This window comes from Lepidochelys kempii, chromosome 6 (assembly GCF_965140285.1).
Source record: "Lepidochelys kempii isolate rLepKem1 chromosome 6, rLepKem1.hap1, whole genome shotgun sequence".
In the NCBI taxonomy this organism is placed as follows: domain Eukaryota; kingdom Metazoa; phylum Chordata; order Testudines; family Cheloniidae; genus Lepidochelys; species Lepidochelys kempii.
The window spans coordinates 42938356-42953924 of NC_136385.1; the positions used below are offsets into that span (position 1 = coordinate 42938356).

General features: G+C 38.8%; 1 protein-coding gene across 9 annotated transcripts in view; it reads left to right on the forward strand.

Annotated features, from left to right (window-relative positions):
* The window catches only part of IMMP1L (inner mitochondrial membrane peptidase subunit 1), a 73757-nt gene that overhangs the window by 15998 nt on the left and 42190 nt on the right, over positions 1 to 15569 (forward strand). For 5 of the 9 annotated variants that reach the window (XR_012159369.2, XR_012159371.2, XR_012159368.1 and 2 more), the window contains exons 4-5: positions 9056 to 9097; positions 11583 to 11716. The exons of 2 other annotated variants lie outside the window; for them this stretch is intronic. The gene's annotated coding sequence lies outside the window, so the exon portion shown is untranslated. Of the gene's footprint in view, positions 1 to 9055; positions 9098 to 11582; positions 11721 to 15569 lie in introns of all 9 variants that reach the window. 2 more of the 9 variants (XR_012159367.1, XR_012159370.1) reach the window with 2 other exon arrangements.

Below are 15569 nucleotides of genomic sequence, written 5' to 3' on the forward strand. Positions count from 1 at the left end.
AAAAAAATTTCAATTGTTATTTATCTACCCTATATACTTGTATCATCATTATTCAGCTTCTCCTTAAGGTAAATAATACCAGTCATTTCAATCACTCCATAAGACAGTTATTTTATGCCCCTAATAGTTTACTGAACCCCATCTATTTCTGCTATATTCTTTTTGTGATGAGGTAAGCAGAACTAAACACGGAATTCCAGGTGAGGATCTGCCAGTGATTTATATATTTTCATTATATTTTCTGTATTATTTTCCATCCCACTTTATACATCCTAGTAATTTGTTTGGCTTCTTGACTAGTGCTACATACTAAGTCCTAATCTTTTTCTTGAGCTGATATAGTTAATAGAACTCAACTTTAATAGCTCAATTATTACATTTTGAGTTAGTTTGCATTTGTCACTAGTGAATTCATCTGCTATCACATTGCCTATTTGCCTAGTTCGGGAAGGTCATCCTGAAATTCTCACTCTTCTCTGGTCTTGATTAACCTCAGTAACTGTGTCTTCTGAAAATGCTGCCACCTCTCTACTCCATCCTCTTTCCAGGTGATTAATAAAGACATTGTATTGCTAGTGTGTATAAGACAGTTGAAGGGAACAGAGTTAAACTAATTATAACACTATTTTACGTACAAATATAGCTGAGTTGGGGAGGACCCAGTAACAACACTATTCCCCTCCCGCCCCGACCAGTTAAAAAGTCATTTACCCTTTTAATGTGGATGGGACTTAATCATGTTCTTGCAACTACAAATTTTAACAAGATAACCCGTTCACTGGCAGTTACATTTATAATGTACAAAGGTCTTAACACAGTTATAGAACTTCATATGAAAAAGAGTTCAAATATAGATGCCGCTAGGCATGACAGACAACTTATGCTAGCATGCAGTTATACTTTTTAATATGGACTGGTTATACTTTTAATATGAGCTGTAGCCTCAATTATCTTCAGTTAAATTTTCTTTTAAACTCACAAGGTCATGTGACGTCAGCCAACAGGAGAACTCCAGCAGCCAATTTGGATACATACATTGAGCACTTTCTTCAATTTTTAGTTTAAAAATTGTTTAAAAGACTTTTCTAATTTTTTAAATTTTGTGCTCACTCCCCCTCCCCGCACCAGATCTGTGTCCTGCACTGGGTTAGTTAACATCAGAAGAGCAGAGAAATGTATCTTAAATGCTTTACTAAGTATGGAAAATACTTAAATGTTTCAGATATAGGCCTCTCTGTCTTCAGTGTGGTACATGATCAAAGTCATCTTGCAGATCTGCACTAAGACATATTTGGATCACATGTCGTACGCAATAGCTAGCTGGTCAACAACTTCTCATCCACAATTGCTATGAACACAGAGCACTCTCCCAATTTCCCGAGCAGGCTAACGCTGGGACTTAGGAAGATTGCCACTTACTGACCATCTTCTCTCTTCTTTGTCTCTTCTCTCTATTTTATTCTGTTATTGTCCTTTTTTTGTTTTCATTTTCTTTCTTTTTTTTACTTTTATTCAGTTTTGTTCTCCTCTTGTACGCTGATGGCTTCCACTCCTCTTATGCTCACTGATAGCTTCTTTTCTGCAAACTCTAGACCTTTTTACTCATGTTGTAGTCTCCTTGTCCTTCGTGTCTTTCCATGTTAACTGCTCTTCACTGATCGTTAAAAGTCTTATTTGTATTTCACTTATTAGTAGGATCAGAACAGTAGGAGGTGGGACAGATAGAGGTATGTCACCCAGTCTCCAAAAAAAGTAGACATCTGCCCTGTACTTGGTCCTTTTCTTCATTCAAAGTGATTTTATTTGAGCCAAATTCATCCCTGATGTAAGCCTATTGAAGTCAATGGGTTTACACCAGGGATGAACTCGGCTCTTTTACAGTGGCTTTTACATGCATTGAGTCATCTCATTATATGATACATTTCTTGGAAAAAATGAGTTTGATAAACAGATAATTGATTAAATTATGCAGTAGTGGCTCTTTGAACAATTGTTTATTCCTTTTAGGTTTTATAGGTGCATATTAATTTTTGACAAAAGGATAGTTGGAAAAAATTAAACAAAAAGTAAGCAAGATTTGATACTCATAGTGAGGCCTCCTGGTTAGAGTTGAACATTAGCAAACATATTCAGGGTTATCCAGCACATATTACAGTTTTTTGCTCGGTAAATATCTGGCAATTTACAGTACAGTAACTCCTCACTTAACATTGTAGTTATGTTCCTGAAAAATGCGACTTTAAGCAAAATGATGTTAAGCGAATCCAATTTCCCCTTAAGAATTAATGTAAACGGGGGGGGGAGGGTATTTTTTCCCAGGAAAATTTTTTTCACCAGACAAAAAAAACTATATTTTATTTTTATATCTATCTATCTATCTATATATACACACAATATATATATAAGTTTTAAACAATTTAATACTGTACACAGCAATGATGATGGTGAAGCTTGGTTGAGGTGGTGAAGTTAGAGGGTGGAAGAGGGTGGGATATTTCCCTTCCTGCTAAGTGATGAACTAGCATTCGGCTGAGCCCTCAAGGGTTAACATGTTTGTTAACACTCTACAAGGCAGCACCAATAGAGGGAGGGGAGACACCATGGCAGACAGAGACACACGCCCTGTGTGTGTGTGAGAGAGAGAGATGTGCATTGCCCCTTTAAGTATGCTGACCCTATTCTAAGTACATTGCCTTTAAAAAAAATCAGGAAGTTGAAACAGCAGCTGCATCTAGCAAGCGCTCTCTGTCCTGAGCCCTGTCCTGTCCCCACCCTGCTTTATATGGAAAAGGGGTAAGGGGGGGGGCAGGAGTAGGGGGACACCCTGACATTACGCCCCCTTCTTCCCCTCTCCCCTGCACAGCAAGCAGGAGGCCCCCAGGAGCAGCTCCAAGGCAGAGGGCAGGAGCAGCACCTGGCAGTGGGGGGAGGGACAGCTGAACAGCGGGGCAATTGGTAGCCTGCTGGGCAGCTGCTGCACAGGGAACTTAGGGGAACAGGGAGCTGATAGGGGGCTGCCGGTCCACTCTGGTTCCAAGCTCCCACCAGCTAGCTGCAACGGGCTGCTCTTCTTGCAAGCAGTGGACAAAGCAGGTGGCTGCCAAACACATTATAAGGGAGCATTGCACAACTTTAAACGAGCATGTTTCCTAATTGATCAGCAATGTAACAACAAAACAGTGTTAACCGGGATAACTTTAAGTGAGGAGTTACTTGTATTTGTTTCTTTAAACTCTGATGAGTGAATGTATAGTTTGCAAAAGGTACAAGATTTGGTAGGTTTGAAGACTGATTTTTTTTAAGTCACCAAAAAGTATTCTAGACGCAGCATAAATTGTAAGAAGAAGTTAGTTCCACATGCCCATCCAATCCTTAGTCTCTTCACTGAAACTGGCAAAAAGGTTACTTATGCAGGACTTACTGGTCTGTTTTTGGGACCTACTATTGCCTCAGTTTCTCCTTCTGCAATGCATCAAATAGACCAACATCAAATTTGGTATTTTCACAGTACTACTCTGCATAAGCACTGACTCCTTCGGTGCTCCAGCCCCGGAGCACCCATTGGAAAAAAACAGCGGGTTCTCAGCACCCACCGGCAGTCCCACTGATCAGCTCTTCCCGCTCCTGCCCACCGGCAGCCCCTCCGATCAGTGCCTCCCCCTCTCTCCCAGCACCTCCTGCCTGCTGTGGATTAGCTGTTTACAGGTGTGCAGGGAGTGTTGGGGGAAAGGGAGAGAAATGAGGGTGGGGAGTGGTGGAGGTGGAGCCTGGGTGGGAAGTAGTGGGGTGCGGTGGGGCCTTGGGGAAGTGGTGGAGTAGGGGTGGGACCTGGGCGGATGGGGATCGAGCACCCCTGGGGAAAGTGGAATGTCAAAGCATATGCTACTCCCCCTTTGGTTGTAGTTCATTACAATAGAACAACACTCAAAATCTTCCAGCCTTCTTCATCGGGGTAATTAGTACTTTCAGTTTATAAAAAGCTATAGCATCCAGGCTCACAAGGTGGGATCCATGAAAAGACATAGGTGTTCCAATGCTGAGAGTCACAGCATCTGTCTTTTAGGCAGCTAGAAAATCACAGGAACAATGCTCAGTCCACAAGCCAAGTTAGGCTCCTAGGCTACCCGTACAATGAATGCGGGGAGAGAGGTGCCTGACAATGCAATCCACAAAAGCCAGGCATGTTAGTTGGGAAACCATCTATGCTGGCTAGTGGGAGATGCCAATAACGGGTGTTTACTAAGCCCCACCCTTCTCTTGGACATAGATGTCTAAGTCCAGACTGCAGGGAGGTGCCTGTCTGCTTAGCGATTCACAAACAGGAACTCACTGCCTGGAGTCAGGTGGTTTAGGCATGTAAAGCATTTCTTGCAGGAATGAGTTATATGCTTGCCTCACTGCACACAAAATAGCTGGAGGAGGAGCCCACTCTATAATGTTTAGTCCAGTGGTTAGAGCAGGGGTGGGCAAACTATGGCCCGTGGGCCAGATACGGCCCTTCAAGGCTTTGGATCTGTCCCGCGGGATTGCCACCCCTGTGGTACCGCAGGCCCCACTCTGCTCCAGGAAGTGGTGCCCGCCACGTCCCTGCGGCCCCTGGGGGAGGAGAGGCAGAGGGCTCCACAAGCTGTTCTTGCCTGTGGGTACCTCCCCCGAAGCTCCCATTGGCCGGGAATGGGGAACCGCAGCCAATGGGAGCTTCGGGGGAGGTACCCACAGGTAAAAGCAGCGTGTAGAGCCCTCTGCCTCTCCTCCCCCAGGGGCCGCAGGGACGTGGTGCTGGCCGCTTCCCAGAGCAGTGTGGGGCCAGGGCCAAGGCAGGCAGGGAGCACCCGGTGCACGCCACTTCAGGTAAGGGGCGCCTATCCTGAGCTCCCTGTTGCACCCTAACCTTCTGCCCTGAACCCCCTGCTGTACCCCACACCCCTCCTGCACCCCAACCCCCTTCCCTGAGCCCCCTGCCACATCCTGCAACCCAACTCCCTGCCCTGAGCCCCCCTGCCACACCCTGCATTCTTCCTGCACCCCAACCCCCTTCCCTGAGCCCCCTGCCACATCCTGCAACCCAACTCCCTGCCCTGAGCCCCCCTGCCACACCCTGCATTCTTCCTGCACCCCAGCCCCCTGCCCTGAGCCCCCTCCTGCACCCCTCCCTGCACCACTGCCCTGAGCCCCCTCCAACACTCTGCACCTCAACCCCCTTCCCTGAGCCCCCTTGTACACACTGCACCCCTCTTGTGCCCCAACCCCTTGCCTTGAGCTCCTTCCTGCACATCGCACCCCCTCCCACACCCCAGAATCCCTCCTGCACCTCAACCCCCTGACCCAGCCCTACATTCATAGCCCTTCAAGCAATTTCCACACCCGAATATGGCCCTCAGGCCAAAAAGTTTGCCAACTCCTGGGTTAGAGCACTCATCTGGGATGTGGGAGACCCAAGTTTAATTCTCCCTCTCTAGTAGAAGGGATTTGAACGGTGGATGCCCTAAGCACAGGACTAGAGTCATTCTCACACTCTCTCTGGCCCAATGACTGTTTATCCACTGTGGAACAGTCATTGGGGCAGAGGGAGAGAGAGAGAATGACTGTCTAGCCTGATGATTAGGACACACACCTGGGAGGTAGGACACCTCAGATCCAGTTATCTTGTTCCAGTCACTCTGTGTGTGTGGTTGGCTGTTCTGAGGGTTGGTTTTTTTTAGGGATTCTGTTCTTGTATTATTATTATTTTGACATTCCAATATAGTTTGCCTTTTAACCTGTGTAATGCACATACAGCTTTGGATAGGCAGCTAAATATCTAAAGTAAAAATTAAAAAGTCACTGAACAGCAATCAGAGGCTAATGATGTTTGGCTATTACCAACCTGAGCCAGATTTGAACTACAGATGGATTATTTTAAATATCTAATTTCTGAGCATTAGTAAGGATTCACTTCATTCTGTGGTCTTCATATGGCATGAAAGCATAAGCAGTGATCCAAATGTGAATAAAATACTGCAGTGCATTTTGTTCTAAATCTGTATGTCCAGTTTATTTTCAGTAATATTTCTCTCTGCTTGGTGTATGTGCAGGATAGATAATTAGAAAACTTCATTGTCATCAATGGCATTCCTGTTCATAATCTTCTTATTGGTGTCTGCCATTATATTCAAAAGCTTCTTCCCTCATCAGTTCTGGAATGTGATGGCATTAGACTGTACTGATTAAAGTTTTATAGTCACCAAATCAGATTAGCTGTTGTCACCTGACTAGGTAGGACTAGTAGTCATGTGATGCAGTTCCCTGATGTATTCATGCTGTGAGCTGAAACAAGGTAGTTTGCTTCTTAAGATGTTCCTAAGTATCTAACAGCATGGGTCAGGGATTATGATTGCAAAGAAGATGGCTTCATTTTCCTGATCTTTATACTAGCCAGAATGGGATGAGTTTGAAAGTCTAGTATCTTCAGGCCAGCAGCCAACAACTAGAAATACTGTTTAATCCTGCAAGTTCAGATACTGAAAGATTTGGGTTTGTCTTAATATGTAAAAATAATAATAATAATAAATAAGAAGCTGACAAACCATTCAATTGAAAAATGCTTGGCTTTGTGTTTCTGTAAGAGATACCAATATGGTTTTCTTTGGAAAGCATTTGGATGCTCACTGTATGCTTCTCTGTGGGGATACTTGACAGCAGTAATAATTTGGATCTATGCTGAATTTAAACAGCTTTTTAAAATTTAAAATGAATACATACATTGTGAGACATCATGTTTTATGCTATGTATTACTGTAGCTTAAGCATGCTGTGTATCATATATTATAAAGAATAATTGTTGGCTGAATAAATGCAGAACCTGAAAACAGTGATTACTAAAATGACCATTGTAATTTCTGTACAAATATTAAATATGCAATATATTTGTGACTTGCAATCAAGTGGTAGATCCATAAAAATGTACAGTATAGTACTTGATGCATGAGGAATACTTAAGATCATAATGAAATATAAGCTGAGCAGCACTGAGATACCGTAGTGATAAGCACCTTAGAACTTGGAAAAGTAATTGAAAGAAAATATCTTCAGTATATTTATTATAAAAAGAGATGAGATGTATAAATCTTAATTTTGTAAAGTTAATATTTATAGTCTCAACATATGACCACAAATGAGAAGGGTTTGAAAAAAAAGGAAAATGTTTGTGATGATACCTGGGCCTGATCCTGCAATGTGCTCCATGCAGGGGTCTTCCCAGATGGAGCTTACTGAAGAATTAGGATCTAGAAATTAGAAAGGGCTTAATTTTCTCAAGTGCTGAGTATTTACAACTCCATTTGCAGTTAATGAGGAGCCGGGGCAGATAAAAATTGATTATTTAAAAATAGAAAAATTAGATTTTTTTAAATTAAATACATTTCTCATTTTTAAAATAAACATATTTGAAATGGACAACCTGTGTTGCGGCCTTAACTTCTTATCTATTAAAATAATTTAAACACAAAAATATTGTTAAGTAGACCATAGGTGCTGCCAAGTTTTAAAGAAAGTCTCTGAACTGGTAGAAATCACTATCTAAGCATGTGGAATTAGAGTTTGTTGAAGTACTAAACCAGATTTTGACAGCAATAATCTCTTCTGCAGTTACAGACAGAATACTTTATTCACTTCAGTTTATTCAACTAGTTCAGTTCAATGACTACACTAAGAAACCAACTGGGAGCTGAAAAAGCAGGAAAACTTACTTTTCTTCTTCCCATCTATGATGAAAACTAGGTATGAAAGAGGATGAAATCTACTAGTTCCAAAATGTTGAAGGACATAGTGACCAGAAGTAATCAGTTTAATTCACTAACTACAGATGATACTTTGTTTAACAAATGAGTTAGCTTGAAATGCAAAACATGTTTTAATAAACTTTTTTATAAACTTTTTTCATGTTTCTAGCATATTTAAGCTTGTTTTATTTAACAAAACAGTGTACATTTTAATTAAATTTCAATCCAAATAAAGCTTGTCACAAATCACAATTAAAACAATAAATAAACTAGTAAATAAGACATGCATCATTTTCTAAAACAATAAAAATGTCAAAGTTAAGATAAATGCTGTAAATGCTACATAATTGCTTAAATGTGCATAGATACAGTGCATCCTGGTGAGCAAAAAGAAGCACCAAATTTAATGCACAGGCTATATTTAGTTGCAAATCAACACATTTTAATGGTTACAAACCAGTGAAAATCATCCTTTCTTTAGTAAAATAACTAAAATGTACAAATGCAAAACAAGATTAAAATTGATTATTTAAAGCAAGGTTTCCTGTTTCTGATTTAAATCATGGTTATAACTGGTGATTTAATTTGCTGGTGACTTTAATCATCCTGCAAGGAGCTCTGAGTGTTCAGCACTTTTAAAAAGCAGGTCTATAATTTCTGATATATAAAACACATATTAATATGGAATATAAATGAACCTTACAAAATTTTACTTGCCCAGAAGGACTAAAATATAGTCAGTTATTTCATCATCATCGTAATCATCATGGAAAGGGTGGGGAGTAAATTTTGTGCATGAGCTGGTGAGTTTTTGTGAATGTTTTGCAAAGGTGATAATAGCGCCTCTTAATTAATTAGCCGCTTACAGTTGGTATGGGTACTTCCACCTTTTCACGTTCTCTGTATGTATATCTTCTTACTATATGTTCCGTTCTTTGCATCCGATGAAGTGGGCTGTATCCCACGAAAGCTTATGCTCAAATAAATTTGTTAGTCTCTAAGGTGCCACAAGGACTCCTTTTCTTTTTATTAATATATCTGAAAACATTACAATTCAGTACCAAAAATGTCCATGGACTAAATGCTAATTTCTGGTGCAGATAGCTTCATGTGTATATGTGAAAACTTGGGGATGTTTTAAGATATACAGATAATATATTAATAATAATTAATATCTGTATATACATATACATTTGTTTTAATGGCTGTGATTAGTATATGTATTTCACTTTGCAATGAATTCCACTGATGTAAAACAAAATACACATTACATTTATTTTGGGATTTTATTTTAGACTGTCGGAATCATCAGATATCTTTCTTATAAATGTGTACAGGTAAGAACAATCTAGTTGCTATTGTATCTTCCCAGGTATTTTCTGCTATTGGGCATGTTAGGAATTGACAAAGTTAAGGTTTCGAAGAAATTGGACCGTAAGTGTTGTGTTTTGTTTTTTGCTTTTTGCTTTTCAGGTTGTTACAGACTGAGTCTGTACTGATCATCGGTTTTTCCATTAAAAATCAGCCATCTCAGCAAGTGCTGGAGTATGGACGGTACTAATAGAGCTCCTCAGCACTACAGCCAGCATTTCATTGGAAAGTGTGTTTTTGTTCGTCATTTCCAGGCCAGAGTGAGACCTGGATGCTGCCAAATACTTAGGCTGGAGATTTGAGGGCTGCCCAGATCCTCACAAGAAATAGATTGCTTATGATGTGATCACTTTCAAAACTTTTTTCAGGTTCCTGCTTCTCACCGTTTGTTGAATTATTATTTTTTCTACAGAGATTCACTGTGGAGAGCTGCCCATCTATTTTTACATTATACAGAAACAAACAGTAATGCTTCATATGGTATAGCTCTACAGTAATTTCTGGATTAAAAAAAAAAATCTGGATAACAAAAATCAATTGAAGAAGCAATCCACGGACACTTTACTGAATATAGTACTGTGACTGACAGTAGGCCTTCTGAGTCCAGATTAAAGTTAAATGTAATTTTTTTGGGGGGGAAGGACTGAAGTATTTTTCTCTCAGCAATTTTGCCATCTGCTGAAGTTTCTCTTCTGCCAGACTGAAATTTTCCTAAATAGGGATCTGATCCTGCACCCATTGAAGCCAATGATGAATCTCCCACTGACTTCAGTAGGGCAGGATCCTATTGTTCATATACTAGGTGAGGGAGTCTACCTTTCTGTTACCCAGTAGAATTGGTGCACTGTCTGTAAAATAAACATTTTAGTTTCTAATATTTAATATTTTTACAATCAACTCCTATTAGATGTGGAATATGGAATCTGTATTGCCAGTGTCACAAGTGGTTGTTTCTCAGCAGATTAATTTTCAACATCAGGGTCTAACATGACAGTTTTAAATTGAGCAACATAAAATATATTAGCTGAGATTCAGGAAGTCCTCAGGTTGGAGTGGACTGGGTCAACTATAGTAGTTAAGTGGAAATAGCTCAAAAGTAAATAATAAAATTTAGTTAGTCCAAATATTATTTATTTCTTCCAGCACAATGAATTTTGACCCTGTCATACTGGGGACTGTGAGAAATTTTTTTCCCCTTTATATAGTAATATGTACATTTCTTCTATAGAGACAAGTAGTGATGCCCTAATAAAATGTTGATTCAGACTGGAGAAGCTGAACAGTAGGGTAAACATGACTGTGCAAATCTCGGATTGGGAAGGCAAAGGTGTTGGTATGAAGTCAGACTGTCCATGGACTTGGGACAGAGTTGTTTGAGAACTATGTCTCATTGTATGGAGATACGTTTGGTTTATGCACATGTGCAAGTAGTGACAAATACAAGGAAAGTTGTGGACCTAGAATATTCCATCAGATGTGTAAAATATGGATTCCCATAGCTGTAGGTGGCTAGACACATTATTTGTCTTTATCACAAGAAATTTAAAAAATCTTATTGTGTGTGGTACAAAATCATGCAGCAAGTGCTAATCCCAACCAAGTTGGACTGAGGTAGGCTACCAGCATAAAATCAAAATAGGTAAATATTTGCAGGATGTTATCTACCATCTGAACAAATTATTTGGCACTTTGAGATGTCATCACCTTGGTAAGCCAGTAGCATTCATTCTCCATCTGCATATTCATATAGCTAAAAGAATAGGCTACCACCAGGCTTCATGATGGCCTGACGTTTTTAAATGGCTACTAGTCAAAAATGCAATTTTCCATCAGAAACAGTTTCTGTGGAGATTTTTGAGAAATCTGAGTAATGGGTGTGGTAGTGAAAATGGAGGCATATGCCAACATCATTTCATGCATTGATGTGATCTCTTGGGGAGTTCCAGCAGTAGTTCTTGCAAATAGCACTGCTAGTCCTCTGCTAGCCGCTACAGCTGAGTATTATGCCTGTTTATGTGGTTTAACTAATGTCCATACACATTTTGTGGTACAAGTCACACCTGAGACACACATACTATTTCTACAGGGCTTCTGATTTTTGGTTTTAACTGATAAAAACTGATATAACAGCCCTGATACAAAACATTAAATCTGTGTTTATCTAACTGTAATAGCATGGTGGCAGAGTAATTTAGGATTGTCTATTAATCTTTGTATGTCAGTGTATAGATGAAAAGTGATTTATAAAAATCATTGTTCCTATATATGTTAAGTTACAAACCATATTGAGATTCTTACATACAAATATATATTTATAACCAAAGGATTATCCTTATAAGAACTAATATTTCTAAAAGGCTTGGGAAAACAATGTATTTAAAGAGTTTTATCTGAAAAGTGATAATTGCTCTGTGCCTTCTTCCATGCTGGCCCCTCTGCACTGAATGCAAGGTCTGAGCACGTGCACAACATCCCTACCTTCTCCACGTTCAAATCCCTTATGAAGATTTGAAGAAAAGTTCAGGCCTTGCAGATCTGCTCAGGAATGCCACTCCATGAATTGAGATGGCATGGAAGAAAAGACAGCAAGTATAGATTTATTTGATTAAACTTTTTTAATATAGTAATTCTTGTAAGCTTTATTGTTTGGTTATAAGTCTGTATTTGTATAAGGAGCTTGGTAAGATATGTACTATAGCAATTCTTGGCTCTTGTCTATCACTTTTCATCTTCAAGGTGCTTTAAAACATAAATAAGCACAACAAGCTTGTGACATAAGTAAATATTTTTCATTTTTAAAGATGGGTTTACTAAAACAGGTTCTGATGTAGCAGCTTGCCTCAAGCTCACAGAAGTAGCCATGTCAGAGCTAGGAGAATTCAGGAGTTCCTGTATACTGATCACTAGATTGTTACCTCTCTTTTCAGATGGGACAGGTGGTGTGATTGGAAAAACTTGCTTAACTTGTATACTGGGAACCACAAAATTTCATCAAAGGTCCTTCATTTGTTTTTTATCCGTTTGCCTTTTTGTTGTGGTGAGGCACTTCTTTCCAGCACTGGAGGGAGCAAATTCTCATTCAGAATTTTCTGACTTTTGTCTAAAACTTTGCAAACACTTCATTCTGAGATCATCATATTTTCCCTACTTGCATTCCCTCTTTGAAAGGGAGATTATAATTATAAAGACAGTTTTCTGGTGAGGAGGAGACAGGCAATGACTTGCCCTCAGACAGATTTTTGTATTGTTATGAAAATTGTTAGGCAGAAGTGCTTGAGCAACAAGCTTCCATCATCCCTCCTTGACGAACTGAGACTCCAGCAGACTTGAAAGTGAGAGGCAGCTTCTGGACTTGACATTTTTATGCTGTTACCAGACCACTAGGCCTGTTCTCCAAACTAGATTTTTAACATTTTGGGCATAAAAGACATTACATTCAGAAACAATAAATCCTTATAAGGGGATTGTAGACCCTCTGGCATGTACAGAGTTTGTTTTTTAGAGTTGTTTTTTTCTAAATGGCCTTTTTTTTTTCCAGGCAAAGTTACTAAATTAAATGAATTAACCTTTTTTCAAGCTCCAACATCCATACACATGATATGTTTTCATTTGGTTTTTACAAATTCAAGGGGTAAATAGGTTTAAAATAAAGTTCAGAATATCCTAAGTTCAAGAGGCCTGAGGGAGCGAATGCCTACTCAATTTCTACTAGACAACCTCTGTTTAGCTGTATAATATATACTTGATAGTTTGGTCTGTTAAAAAAAATTCTCCTGTAGTATTTCAGCTTTTCCTTTATGGTCCCATCCTAGATTTTTGTGAAGTCTCCATGTTAAATACGACGTGCAGAGCCCTATCGATGTACAGTACCTCTCAATTTGTAATTAGGTCAGTGGCGTGGTGGCTGGTGAACTGGGAATGTGCATATGGGATCCTTGGATGGGCAGAAATCTTATGCAGCCAACCACTGCTCTTCCTCCTCCCTAAAAAAGATTTTAAAAGTATAATTTATTGTGAACATAAAATATAGCAAGCTAAATAGTCCACTTTGGAGCAATCCATGTATGTAAACTCAGAAGAGACAAGATAATCACTGACACATTTCTGTACTTGGTACAAGGCTGGTTGTATCCTACTGTGAATATGGCACTGAATAGTGTTAGTACTATTCTGTACATAAAATAATTTATTTACAAAAATTGCAGCCAAGGATGAATATAAGATTAAAGGCATAAATGTTTTGCAGTAATAGGATGTCTAATATTGCATGTATTAACAACTATTTGACATAACTTGAATTTTGGAATTCAAGTAATTTCCTACACTAAAATACAAGCACATATCTTGCAAGCTGCTAAGGGCTCTCCTTTTCCATTGAAATGTATAAGAGTTGCAGGTGCTCAACATCTTGCAGAGCAGGACCCTTCTAATCATTTGCTAAATTTGAGAAAGATGCCTGTACTTCATTTGATTCACTAAGTAGTCACTATTATTGTGTCAGCTGCATTTTTTACTTGAAAAACATCAAATTAAATAATAGTTTATGCTGGCTTTTATTTTAGTTCATGCATTTAAAAACTGAAACTCAGATAAAAAGAGAGTTTCAAAATAAATTCAGTATATTATTTATGAGTGGAGCAACACATTAGCATTGAGTTCACAATAGATCATATCGCTTTTATTCCATCTTACAAGCTTAGCAGCACAAACAGAATAATCAACATATTATTTGGCTGTCATCTGCTGAACAGAAACCAGAGATCACAAGGAGGTTTTCCCTAGCTACAGTGATGGCCTTTTTGTTCCAAGTCCCCATCTGGGAGGGCCATGGTGTGTTATCATCATATGGAACGCGGGGTTTTCTGTAATCTGCTTAGCCGCACTGCAGTTTGAATCTTCATTCCATGTTTGTGTAATTTATAATTTTAATGAGACCATGGCTCTTGTGGGCTTTGAAATATATTAAAAGCTCTTTTGTGCATATGCTTTTGTTCTTGCTTAATAGGCTCAGTGTATTTAAAACTGATGAATTTTTATTCATAGATTTGGATGTCTGGGGATTAACTTAGACTGAATATCATTGCACTCATCTATTGATGTTTGGAAAGTACTTTTTTTTTTAATACTTGTATCCATAAGGAGAGAAGAACTTACAGAATTTGTGTTGATCTAAAAAAAACCAGAAATAACACTATTATGAAATTTTGCAGCCACGTGATAAAATATTGTTTTTAATTCTCTCTTATTATATAAACACAGAGCAGTTAAGTGTGGCATGGTTTGAGCAATTATTGTAAAAGTTGCACTATGAAGAATTCATTGTATAATCAGAATCCATGAACATATGTCTGGTTTTATGTATTGAAAGCTTAATAGCAAGCTTTGGGAAAGCTGTTAAAGTATATGTAGGAAAGTAGCAGCATTACATGCTTTATTTGCATCCATCTTGTTATTTAGGTTACTTTTTGAAGATAAAGTGCAAAATGTAAATATTTTGATCACAGTGGGGCTAGAATTTCACCCTTCATTTTTACCTGTTTTAGCATTTTGCTTTTTATAGCAAGAATATACATTTTTGCTTTATTAAATGAAACTGTTGTTAACTGAGAAAAACACAGGTAAAGAACATTAAAGAGTCATTCATTAAGTCCCTGTTGCTATACCCCAATATTTCATTTTGAGATTCCTGTATTTTCAGGAAATGCTGAGATCAGTCTTGTCTATCTTTGATTTGATTTTAAAACTGTTTTTCATAGCCACTCCCAACTTAGCATTCATATACTGCTCATCTTAATATTTTGTATTTTTGAAGTGATTTTTTTAAAAAATGTAGAGTACATTAAAATTCTGAACCACCTCACTCCACTGATGACTTTAGTCAGGCCAGTGTTTGAGCTAAAACTAAAACACTCAGACTTTCTTCTATACAGTTGGTTTTGGTGATGGTGAATATGAAGTGTTGTGTTTTAGTCCAGTGGGGAGATAAATCCAGGGTGAAATTTTCAAAAGTGCCTAATGCTAAGAGACTTCAAAGGGCCTAAGACAATGTGATTTAGGTTCCATAGTCCCATAGACATTCTAGGGCCTAAGTCACTTTTGAAAAATGGGGCTGTAGGGCCTAAGTCACTTAGGTGCTTTTTAAAATTTTTACCCTAAATACTCTCTCTCACCTCTAGAAAGTGCACTTACTGAAAGCTGGACTAGAGATACTGTAATTAGTAGGGTAGGTAGTTGAAACTTGCTGTGTGACCAAAATATGCTATCTTAGTCTTTATACAAATGGAGGCCATCAGCAAAGTCATTGGGGAATGGGCCACATTGTTTGTTTCCCAGCATCTTTAGGGTCTCTAGCCTGACATTTTGCAGTTCACTTCTAAGCAAATAGTTCAGTAGCACTGAGATCCCTAGAACTTGCCATGAATGATCAGACCTCTGGTC